The sequence below is a fragment of the Pituophis catenifer genome, unplaced genomic scaffold (assembly GCF_029215685.1).
Source record: "Pituophis catenifer annectens isolate HBS135680 unplaced genomic scaffold, rPitCat1.0.hap2 SCAF_3, whole genome shotgun sequence".
Taxonomy (NCBI): domain Eukaryota; kingdom Metazoa; phylum Chordata; class Lepidosauria; order Squamata; family Colubridae; genus Pituophis; species Pituophis catenifer.
Window position 1 is genome coordinate 191,368,204 of NW_027256883.1, and position 13,427 is coordinate 191,381,630.

A 13,427-nucleotide genomic window follows, 5' to 3' on the forward strand; every position below is an offset into this window, starting at 1 on the left:
CTGTAAGTCATGATGGTCTTAAAATGATTAACTCAATTTTATGCTCTTTTTTGCAAACCTTTTGTTAAGTCTATGCCACAGTTTTTAAGTGAAACTATTGATCATTATGGGTGAAATTTTGCTGAAAACCAGAAATAAATGCCACCTTTCAGTAAAACTGTTGTAAAATGCAGTCATGTGACTATGAGTTGCTGCAAACAATTGTAAATGAGGCCTGACTACCAACTGCCTGAAATTCGATCATGTGACAGGGAGGTTTATTCTGACCATTGGAACTTCAAATTTGGGTGATAAGTACCCCCCCCCCCCCAGGTAGGGCCACTGTAACTGACTGGACATAAAAACACGGGACAATTATTCATCTTGGACTAATTCAGTTCTGTGGCGCAGCAGACTAAAGTGCTGTTAAGTAGCACCAGCTGCCTGCAATTACTGCAAGTTCGAATCTCACCAGGCTCAAGGTTGACTCAGCTTTCCATCCTTTCGAGGTAGGTAAAATGAGGACCCGGATTGTGGGGGCAATAAGCTGACTTTGTATAAAAAAAAGAACACCGCTTTGGGGGGAGGCGAAAGCCCTACTAAGCAGGTATATACAAAAGTATGAAGGCTATTGCTTAACGCATTGTAAGCCGCCCTGAGTCTCTGAAGAAGGGCGGCATATAAATTGAACCAACCAATCAATCAATTAATAAATAAATAAATATTTTTTAAAACATTTCTTGAACTCAATATCAAGTTTAATTTACTTGGCATACTTTTCAATTTAAGCATTGGTTATTTGGACATGAGGCCATTGCTGCTTCTGAAATTCCATACTTATTAAAAATTTTGGAAAAACCTATTGCAGCTCTAAAGCCAATAGGTTACTACATAAGAAACAGATGAAATTTATAGTAATTATTTATATTATTTGGGAGATAATGAGATTGATGGCTCTGTGATTTGAAATTATGAAAACTTACTTTAAGAATTTAATTTATTTTTATCTTAAAAAGTGAAGAGTAAAACGTTTTTGTTTTGCACATATTGATCACCTCAGAAAATATAGAATAATAGATGATTGCAACTCCTGCTCAAGAATTCAAGAATTAACTTGTTCTAATGGTGCATTATTTTGAGTTGAAATTTTCAGAATGAACATTAAATATCACTTTAGGCCATAACTGCATTTTGGGTGGAAATGTTTTTCTTAGATAAATCTTTTTAATATAGGAGAACTTTGGACATCTTGGGGAAAGTAAAAATGAATTATTATGCAATATAGATCTGCATCAAATGTTAAGCAATAGATTACTAGATAAATTAGACTGAACAGTAGGTTGCATCTTGCCATTGAACTGAAAAGAAAAATGGTTTTTGAACATAGACATTCACACCCACAGACAGAATGATGCCAAAATGATATCTCCACCCATTTGTATTTCTTTCATGATGTCTCGCATACAACTATTGCATTATGATAGAGGTTGCATGATGTATATTTTGCCATTTGCCCTTATGCTTTTCAATAATATGGTGAATGCTTTTATGTTTTGTGTGTGTGTGTATAATTATAGTCTAATTATACAGATACTGCTTCACTAAAAAGACAGCAGAAACAGCACAATTTAGGACAAAGTATATTTCAGTTAAAGACAAGTTTAAGATAAAATGGATGTCTGCCTAGGCTTGTTTGTTTTTTGCAATGATTCTAATCCCTTGCAGTTCCATCTTTTTATCATTTAATAACGTTTGGCCTGGATTAAAGTTAGTCATACCTTTTAAAAAAAAATAATAAAAGGACCATTTTACTGCAGCTACACTTTGCTGTATGGAACCACATTCTGAATACAGAATATTTTAAAATCACTCCCTAAAAAATAAGTTAGAAATCTTTCAGACACAGGCTGAGAATAATATTTGCCTATGTTCTTGGATGGATGTTGCCAATTTATAATTGACAATAGCTGACTACAGAGAAATCAATGATACACGCGTGAGACTAGTTCATAGTATACATGAGTTTGTTACAGAGTGCTTTGCCAATTTATCATTTCATATATTCCATTTCTCCTATTTTGGCCATTAAACTGTGTTTGATGTTAATTAATCAATATTTTAAAACTCAAATGTTTGTTATCAAACATTAGCAAATATATCCCAAATTATTATTTCATTGATATTGTTCAATGCTTCATTATAACTGTAAGGATAAACAACACAAAATCTTGAGTTTATGTAATAAATTGTTAATTAGGAAAAGAGTTTAAACAGTACATATTAATATTGATTACATATTAATACAATAAATGAATCAAACAATTGTTAGTGACATTATTGAGATAACAATTAATAGCTTCTCTTTTTCCAGTTCCTTCATCAGCAGAATGCAATAATCTTTAGAGCCAAGCGGTTGTGTACAGATCACTACAGTGAGATATATCACTGCTATTTCTGAAAAAGACAAATTTTCTAATAACTTTAATCTGCTTCATTTCCCCTAAGAAATGCTTCATATATTTATTTATAATTTGTTCCTATAAGATATGTTTTCTAGTAGGAAGCATAAATTCCTACTAGAATTCCTAATTTTCCCTAATTAAAATTCATGTTAGTAAGAGGCCGGCATAAATATTATAGAAAAAGTACAATACATTTGAAACAAATATCCTGCATCAGTCCAACATGCCTCTATTAGAATTTGGCTGTCCTTTCAGTATAATTCCCTTAACTTTGTGAGGTAAAACTCATTTCTACAGCTGTTAACAAGCATAGTTTAGCATGCTGCACAAGTTTACTCACAGAAATGGCTTCAGCAGCTCTCAGGCCAACAAGTTAAAGTCTCTTAAAATTCAAGGATCAGATACAGTTCAGTCCCACATGTGTGCTTGGGATGGCAAATAGCCAGAGTTCCTAGAGTATTCTTGCTTTAGACTTGCTGCTTCTGTTTCTAAACGCAGATTGATGAAGTTGCCCTTTCTAGAGCTTAGGAGGCGTTTCCTTGCTCCTTTGTCAGTAAGTCTTGTTTGTTGTAATCCAATGCTCAGTCTGGGTGATGTCAAAGAGCTTCTTGCTTGCTTCCATCTCACTGTACACAGGAGGGATCTATTTCCTCTGCTTTGTTTAGCTGCATTGTAACCTCATCTCCCAACAGCTGTGTGCACTGAAACATCCTTCCTCCAATTTTCTCTTTAATTCAACAGGGCTTCCGACTTAATGTACCCACCAATTTTTTAGGTGCAGACCCACTTCTGGGCAGGAATGTCCTTCTTTGGGTCAAATGCATGTGAATTATGACTCAACAGAAGTCACTAGAATGTGGCTTAGATGTTGGAAAATTTGATTATCAATTTCCACATGGAAATATATTATCCCAACGGCCACATGCAACTCCATGGTGTAACTGCTACTTAAACTATTGATGCAAAAATGTAATCAGCCTGATGTTACATGAAAAAGTATTCAGACCAAATGTTTACCACAAGCCAGTCTTTTAACAGAAATGTTAGAGTACCTTTTACTCTTTAACTTATTTTTCCTTGAGACGTAGATGCTGAATAGTCTACCTACTTAGCAGCCACTGTATTAAATCTGGGGGCATTTGAATTATCATTAGATGCAAAACACAGAGCGTAAAACTTGTATTAGATGCCATCTTACAGGTACTAAAGTCATCTCTATATGAACCACTGTAGAATTCATTACCAATAGATGGCCTTTGACAGGTTCACATAATGGTTTATTTAATTATGGCTTGTTGAATCAACTATAGTTGGCTGGGTTGGTATAATTAATTGATAATTATGCTTAACAAAGCGTGATTGTTGGGTTTACCCAAGTCAAAGCCAAATAAACGATATTAGGAGTGCAAATTCAGCCACTAATGTTATTCTTAAAGTTTAGTCAGTGCTCTGGTAGTGAGTATAAATTTAAATTGCAGCGAATGTATAATATTTTTTTTCAAGGAATTTCCAAAATTCATATAATACTAAGTGGTTTATAATACTTGATTCTACTAAACCTGCATTTCTTTCTTTCCTTTTTTTTTTTTTTTTAAGTACAGGCAACTTTCTTGAGGTCAGGGTTACTTTTCTTTTTAAGAAAATGGCTGCAAGAACAAATCAATGTTTCTCAATCTTGGCAACTTTATGATGTCTGGACTTTAATTCCTAGAATTCCTCAGCCAACATACTGTTTACCTTTTCACACTTTTGTGTGGAGGGAGGTTTTAAAGACCAAACTGAATGCTTAAATTACTGCAATTATTAACCATAAATACTCTGTACAGTGACTGAAGAATCTGTTTTCATTCCTAAGGAACATGTAGTTTACATGTAAGTCTGAAAATAGATAGGCATCTGGATATCTGATAAGCTACGAAGTTGCTTTCTACTTGTAACCAATTGAATGAAAAATAGTGATGGAAGGCATGTGCAAAATTCAGATACTCTAAAATATTTTGTTGCCTTTGCTAATCATCTGCCAAATTTACATAAATATAAGAAAAACAATTGACAATTGCTTTTCATTGGTACACTGCTTTGGCAAGTTGACTGAAACAGTAATGTCTTGGAGCAGTGTTTTTCAAACTTGGCAATTTAAGACATGTAGACTATAATTCCTAGAATTTCCAGTCAGCCACATTCACTGGGGAATTTTGGGAATTGAAATCCATGCATATTAAAATTGCCAAGGTTGGGAAACACTGCCCTGGAGCCTTATTTAGAGTTTATTAATTTAAAAGATTGTCTGTCTGTTTCTCTGTCTGTCTGTCTGAACTTACAAAGGTGACAAACTGTAACAAATGACTATTTCACCATTAAAAATAAAACATGGGATGATGAAAAGTATAGTTCAACACTTTTTTAGGTTACCAGATTGCCTGGAAACTTTCTTAAAGGCAAAATAAAAACCCAGGGAAGTTGCCATTTTATTATTCTTGTCAGCCACCAAAGCAAAATTGGTTTGGAAATTGAGATCTCTACGAGATACAAAGATACAAAAGTATCTTTAAAAGCATATTATCTTAACTATTGGGGTTTGTACCTCTTAGTCTCTGAAGTGTGGACGTGCAAAGAGAAAACATGATTCTTTGAAAACTGCACTGAAGACCAAGGCAAATGTTTACTCTCAACTAGCTATTTATAGCTGTAGTAATCTGTATTGAAATGATAAACTATGGAGGAGAGGCAAGATAGTGCTGTTTTTTTCCATCCCTTGGGATTTCATTCCACAAGTGTAGCCAGTTACTTCCCAAGAAAAACTGTTCTCTGGTCCTAAATTGCACAAACAGATCTGTTTTTAAAATGGTAGTATCAGTTTCTTCGATAACAGGAGTAAGAATGTGAATACTTACTTGAGAAAAATGCAAACACATTTCTCATGTGATAAACATGTAATGTTTATCAGAAAATTGAATCCCTCATCTTTTAGCAAATGGTTAGAATAAAGTATTTGCCACTAAATGACAGCTTATTAAATGTCTACTTTGAAATGGAAGAATTCACAAAATATTCAACCTGACAAATTTTATTACAAAGAGATTCCAACAAATTATTGCCTATAATTAGCATGACTTTGCTTTGCCAGTCCAGCAGTATTAGTGGTAACTCTAGAAAACTTGTGTAAAGCATGTTATGTGGAAGTAATGGGAAGAAGTCAATGGATCAAGCCCTTAAAATATTTCTTTATAGAACTATGTGAGCTAAAATATTTGTTCCATATACAAATGTGCCTGAGGTCAAAACTAAACCTAATGGCAATTATACAATACGTATTGCATGCCAGAATTTTAGTAGTACACTTAGCAAACAGGAAATTCCAGACTGGGATGGTGAGATGGGATATTTTAATTCATGGTCCTGTTGAATTGGAGCACAATTTAGGAATCAACATAATGGGCAGATTCTGGTTCAAACTACTGGGTACATCTAGCCTAGCATTATTGACACTGACCAACATGTGGTTTCTAAAGTTTCAAACAGGAGTTTGTACCAGAACCTGGGGACTGAATTTAGGCCTTCCTTCATGTAAACATATTCTTTTTGAGATATGCCTCTTTCTTTTAGATAACAGAATAGTTACAGGTTATGCCAACTTGATCTGTTTAAAAAATGTCTAATGCTAATGTTGCATAAAGCTTCTGAAAGGGCAGGAGTGTGAATTCAATACTGTTGGGAACTGTACAATCTCTTCCTATGCCTATTTGACCTCTAAGACAAATGGTTAGATAAATAGATAGAAAGATCTTTTTATATTCTACTGTGTATGTTTCTCATTTGGACAATTATTAGATAACTGACTATCTATTTCTGGTTTTTTGTTGTTGCTTCAGATAGAATAACAAATTACAGAATTGGAAGGACCTTGGAAGTCTTCTAGTCCAACCCCCTGTTCAAGCAACAAAATCTATATCACTTCAAACAAATGATTGTCCAATCTTTTCTTAAAAACCCATTAGAACTGCAGTTGTTTTACAAAATGTTTCCCATCTGCAGGTTATTGCATTCTGATAGAAGAGGTTATAAGCAATATGTATTTTAAATTATGAATGCTTTGTTCATAGTTTTTAGCACAGTACTAGTGCTGGACATACCCAAGAAACTTACATAAGAAATGATTGCTAAGGTATTTAAGTTTTATTCACAGGTATTTTTATTCATATATTATAGAGAAAGTCGAAGTATGAATCTAATATATTTTAATGAACATTTGGGCAAATTAACCATTGCTAAAAAAAACATTTGAAAACAAGAAATACAAAAAAACAAACCATTTTATTTTTAAGAGACAAGCTCTAGAATACAGTTGCACGTTTCCCAAGCACTGAATAATATATACTTATTAAGTCTTTCATGTGAAAGAAAAGTTTTATCAAAAGCCTTATCATTGAGAATTGTAAATCTGCAATCACATACTAGATAGTAAAGATTTTCTCATAATTTAGATAGGATATAATGATTAGACTACAATAAAGCAGGTTTTTTTTTTACTTTATCCATTTAACAGAATGGTAAACATGCTATTAAACTGTGTTCACTTCCTTGTGACTACATGAATACATCTATCTATGCATGTTTAGCAAATGGAAGTGATCTGCCACTCATTTCTTTTACAGTTGTAGAGGTCATACAGAATATATTTCAGAATGAAAAGTTGAAGTGTAAGAGTTCTCTAAGCAGTTTTTCATTTGTAAATGTTTTGTTACAGGCCTGGGTAATATCTTTAGTGTTACATTCTTGAAGACGTAAGCACTACTGAAATTGTTACCTGCATGGTAATAAAATGTCAGCAAATGGAAAACTAAGCTCATAGACTCCTGAAACCCAACCTTGATTTTATATATAGGAATTTCCGCTGTAAGTACATGTCTTTCAAGAAATATAGGTTAAATGGTACAGGACACGTAGAAAACTCATACTGTAGAAAAGCAGCACGTTTGTTTCTTAAATGGTCTATTACCTTATCAATCACTTATTCATGGTAAAATATACTTGAAATATAAACAGTGCATTTATCTAAAAAAGTATATGAGTAAAACATTCACCATGTTCTAAACTTTTCATTTTAGAGCCTCGAGCTTATATCTAGGCTCTTTTCTTAGTAAAAAGTAAGTTAAAGATAGTCTCAGACAGGGGTCCCCAACCCCCAGTCTGTTGACCGGCACTGGGTCACAGCATACCAGAAACTGGGCCACGCAAACAAGCAAAGCCCCATCCGCTGGATGCAGGCAGCATATGAAACCATGCCTGCTATGGTCCATGGAAAAACCTCTCTCCACAGAACAAGTCCCTGGTGCCCAAAAGGCTGGGGACTGCTGGTTTAAGTTATGAGAGAAAGAAAATTATGTGTCATCATGTTGCTGTCAATTCTTAGTTACCACACAGATTTTCTACAGGATGACCTATTCCCAACCTGGTCCTTCAGATTTTCCAGTGGTATCCCTATGCCACTGAGTCCATCGACCTTGTGCTGATTGTCCTCTTTTTTTCCTTCCTTTCCACTTTTACAGCATTATAGTTTTTTTTTAGAAAGACTTAGATCACTGGACTATGTGTCCAAAATATAGTAACTTCAACCTGGTTATTTGTATTGTTTAATATAGTTATATGCTCAGATGCACTTTGATGTCTGGACTACGAGTCGCAGCTGCCCTAAATAGAATGGTTGCTCAAAACAGATGGAGTGCATAGATCTTTTGTTCCAATGTGCTCTCCATTCCATAACAATACACGGTACAGAAGAAGCACAGCAAACAGAGAAATATTACGGAAAGAAAAGGCAGCTGTCATATCAATGGTACTATAAAGATTAAGAACTGCATAGTATTTCTGAGTATTCAAGTGTCAATTCAAAAACTAAAAAAAAAAGGAGAAAACCCCACTTGGTTCTACATTAAATGCTAATTAGCTGTTATGAGAAGTACATTGGATATGTGTGTGTGAAGTCTTTTCTCTTAAACTGCTTGATCAGTTGCAATCCCTCTCTCAAACTTGTCCAGGAGGGAAAACTTGCTAGTAATTGGATGGAATACAATTCAGGTACTATGAGTTAATGTAAGTACCATTTATTATTCATTAATTCTAGATTATTTAACTTTAAAATAAGTTGTTTATTCCTACTCGGGCATTGTATTACCATATATTTTATCTTCCTTCCAAACAGCTCATGGTTGCATACATTTTCTGCTGATAAGCAAGGCTCGGTGCATGGTGCACAATCATCCAACAACTTTCATGGTACAGGATTTTGAAGACGATTATCACAGACTTAATGCAGCTACTTTAACCTGTTTAAAATAAAATGGAGACCGTTAAAATGGCATTATGTATAGAAATGCAGACATGACCCATACTTCTGATGGTCCAAAAACATTCATTATTATCTTAAATATTTCTGAAGTCCTGCCTTAGGACAAAGCCAACTTTGGATAAATAACAAACCCAAAATAAGAATAGTTAAATGTTGCTGTTCTGGTCCAGAATTTGGCTGCTAAATTGTTCCAAATATCTTGAAGTTGCTAAATGAAATAATTGAGAAAGTCAGCTAATGCAGTTAATATATGTGATCTACCCTGTGACAAATATTCAGTTCAGCAAATAAAAAGTCATGGGAAGAGAGTTGTATACCAAGGAGATCATGTGAAACTATTTCCTAGCCTGGGGGACTCATTTGCAAAATTGTGTAAACAATGCAACATCTGAAGTACTTTCTAGTGTTCTATAAAAATCTGGAATCTAAAAACATTAGCAATGATGCTAAGGAGATTGTTAAGCTATTTAAGGGAGAAACTATTAACTCTTTTATTTAGTAACTGAATTTGGAAATGTGTAAATACACTGGAAAAAAAGAGACAGAGTTGGATCCCAGCCAAGTGAGTCCTACTTGCTGAAATTAATTGAACCTAAAATAGTAATTTAATCTTAAAAAACTAAATGTTACACCATGGAAGGTTTTTTTATAAGTGAACACTGTTGTGAAACAGTTATATGCACAAAAGTGGAAAGATTCTGAAATAACCATCAATGGAGGAATGATTGGTAAAGATGGCAGAGTTAGCAGATAATGGCAAAATTTGCTTAGAGTAACTTCAATTCTTACAATTAGTAGTGACTGGAAATCTCTTACGGACTTTCTGCTGAAAAAAGAAAATGAACTGATGATTTATGGATTTGAGAATTAGAAAAAGTAGATAATGGGGAAAAAGGACACTTTTCCAGGGAGTCCTTGAATTATTACAGTCGTTTAGCAACCTTTAGAAATTATGACAGACTCTCCAAAAACTATTCATGATGTTATCCAATATATATTCAATCCAGGGGTGGTATTCACTTACCTTCACTACCGGTTTGCAAAAGTGAGCACGCTCATGTGCAGAGCATCAAAAACACTATGTGATATCTGGATGGAGCCTCCCGCAGCCGCCACTACAGATTCGCCTGAACCAGATAGAACCAGCTGAATATCACCACTGATTCAATCCTATCTGACCCTTGGTGATTCTATGGGCCAGGTCTCTCCACATCTTCTGATCCTGCATTACTTCTTTGAGTTTTTCTATGCTATGGCTGGTGTCAGCTTTGATGGTGTCCAAGCATCACTAACTCTTCCAAACATAATTGCTTTCTCCAGGGAATTCCCCCATATGATATGGTCAAAATAAGTGAGACACAGTTTTGTGATTTTTATCTCCAAAATCTACTAACACCCCAGTTTCAAAGTTATGGCCACTGCAGTGCTCACACCGTTGTTCACCTTTACGACCAACCAGAGAGATGCTGCAGAGCCTCCCCCCCACCCCATCTCTCCCTATCCCGCTTGGTCTCTGCAGGCCTTGATGTGATCCCAACCCAGCCACTCAAGCAGCAGATACTACTGGTGCATGCAGGACTGTGAGAGTTTGCAGCTTAAGGCCTTATTCCCACTCAGCCATTCAAAGAGCCTAAAGCCAGGCAAAAGACACAACCAGTGTGCGCAGGATATGAGACCTTGTAGGCCAAGGCCTTTTTCCCATTCAGCCACCTGGGGACCTGCAGGATTCAACCTGCTCTTCAAGCAGATGCAGGGTCCAACAGCATCCAACTTCTGTGTTTTTTTGCACACCCAGTAATGTGATGCAAGGCTCAGCTTTTTTGCAGAGGCTGCCTCATGGTAACCACGTACTATTCTGCAAGCAATTTCTATTGTCGTATAGAATGCTCGGTTCTATAAGGAGGCTCCACAAACTCCAAAACAAATGGAGTGTCTGCAGAATGGGACGATGATCTCGGCGTACAAGCTCTTATAGTCCTGTGTGCCCCAGTAGCATCTGCTGCCCAGCTTTAGGCTCCCTTGACACTAAGATATCTGGGATTCAAAGAGCAGGACGTGGAGCACAGGATGCCCCAGGGGGTGGGGGAAGCCTTGAAAGGTTAAGTCGAGAACCACCTGTATTATACAACCTTAAGAATGAACAGTAAAATATTGTTGGACGACTGCTTGGAAAGATGGTTTAATAGTAAACAGGACCATGTGGTTTGAGGTCCTGGGGAAAAAGAGCACATGAGTAAGAGAGGGAGAGAGATTTATACCCTCTGTTGGGCTTTGAATTTGCTTCCTGTTCCTGTGGCAAGAAATGTATCCTGATTGGTTGTCAGATTCCTATGCTTGGTTGAATCTTGCTGGGTGATGTAATCTTCCCGGGTGCTATGTGGTGAGATAGGTAGAGGGCTAATCCTATTATGTCCTGAGGGTGAAGGTCTTTTGTGTTGTAGATAAGCTGGCCCAGCCTTTTTCAAATAACCAAAGTATCTGCTGGGGGCTGAGTTTCTGTTTTAAGATTTCTATTTCTCTTTTAGGTGAAATATTCTGCCTTTTTAATATTTCCTTTTTCTAGGAGAGGGCTGGGTGCTAACTTCCTACAATATAAATGTACATATATTGTGCCAATTTGCACAAACAAGTGGCAGGATTTGGACTGCATCTCTGATTGCCATCTTGTCTGTTTTAAGTCCTCCAAGGCAGATGCTATTCACAAATTGACTCCCCCTCCCAATCATTTTGCAAAATGTGCTCTTCACTTCAAAAGATCTGGTGAGCTGCAGGACATCTGTCTGCTCCTTCCTCTTTCCCTCATGAAGGGATACAGTTGATCAAGTTAATGATAACTGATGTATTTATCTAGATAAATTTAGATTGCAAGGGGTTCCCATCTCATGATTTGAAATATTATTTCCTGTTAACATATTCAAATGAAAAGCATTTGTACTTTCTCACTGAAGCTGTTTGAAAAAACTTATATGGCTTGAAAGGTAAGGACAGGATATTAAGAAAATCCAAATGTTTGCATTTTGTACCTTCCTACTGTACAGAGGATAGTTTAGTTCACTTTCTCAAGAGGAAATCCATGTCTGGCCCAAGCTATTTATTTCAAGCTTGACTGATTGAGATAACCTTCTGGCATATTCTGTTTCTTTTCCTACAACAGTCAAGAGAGCTAATCTCTATTTTTTTTTAAAAAGCAAGTAGTTAAGAATGACATTGAACAAAACCAGTAGTCTTTTGTTACACAGAGGCAAATGAATGTCATCTATTGATTGATTGATATGATTTACATAACTGCCTATCTCACAACAGATAGGATGTCTCTGGATTAATGGATTACAATGTAATGTAATGGATTAATTACAAGGATTAATGCTACAATAGTAACATATGGCTCATGACAACCAAGTTTAAAACTGTAATCCTCAAATGATAAAACACATCACCTGGAGAAACACATAAGCCCTGATTTCACCCAAGGAATAATAAAATCCAGTTCTAAGCATTTTTTAATAAATCCCACTATATTCAGTGTCATACACTCCCAGGCAAGTGTTCATTAAATTATAATTTTGAATCAGGCTCTTGAACACAGATTTACTGCTAAATACCTGCTAGAGGATTCTGCAATAGGATAATCATAGTGTCCACAATTTGGATAAAGCAGAAATTTTTGATTTTGATTATTCAGGATTTAAGGAATATCATGGATCCCTTTGTAAAATGATCCCTTTGCTATGGTAAATGTCGTTTCTAATCCCAATAACTAAACAATAGAAATATCTTCTCTTCCTGCCTCTATCTTCCAAGCTGCTGAAACAATGCACCCAACTGGATCAAGTTTTGAGCTCATCTCACTCAAGACTAATATTTTATTTATTTGTCAAGCATATATAAGATTACAGATAAAAGTATAAACGTAATTTGAATACATGAAAAGGATACGAGTAAAAAGAGACATTAGGACAGGGATGGTAGGCATGCTAGTGCACTTATGCACGCATAATTATGCATAATATATAATTTAATTATAATTATACTATATTATATAATGACTAGGTGGCTCAGTGGCAAGCCTGACTAGGTGGCTCAGTGGCTAAGACACTGAGCTTGTCGATCAGAAAGGTCGGCGGTTCTAGATGACTTCCAAAGGTACCTTCCAACTCTGTTATTGTTAAATTATGTACGCATAATTCTGCACAAATGATGGCAGTGGGCAGCGACATAATTTGGGAATTGTGTGCTAAAATGTTTTGTTTGCTTTAAAAAAAAAAAGAGGGCACACAAAGCACTGGCAAGGTCTGTGGATTCTTTATAAAAAACTCCAACTGTATTTTTAGTTTCTATCCCGAGATTTTTCCACTTGGATTTGAGCACGTGGATTGCAGTTACGAACCACCCAGGTTACAGCGGGGGGGTTAGAAGCAGTTAAAAGACACCCAGCCTTTCTAGAGCAGCAGAGCGCAATGGCAGATTCGCGCCAAACAATGATGCCACGAAATGAATCTCTTCCTTCTTTACGTAGGTTCCTACTTGAAGCAACCGCGCATTTACCAACGGTTGCCCCAGATACAGTACTGTATCCAAGTCTGCGGGACTGAACACGGGAGGAAATGCTTCTGCCCTTATTTCATCTCTTCCCCCCC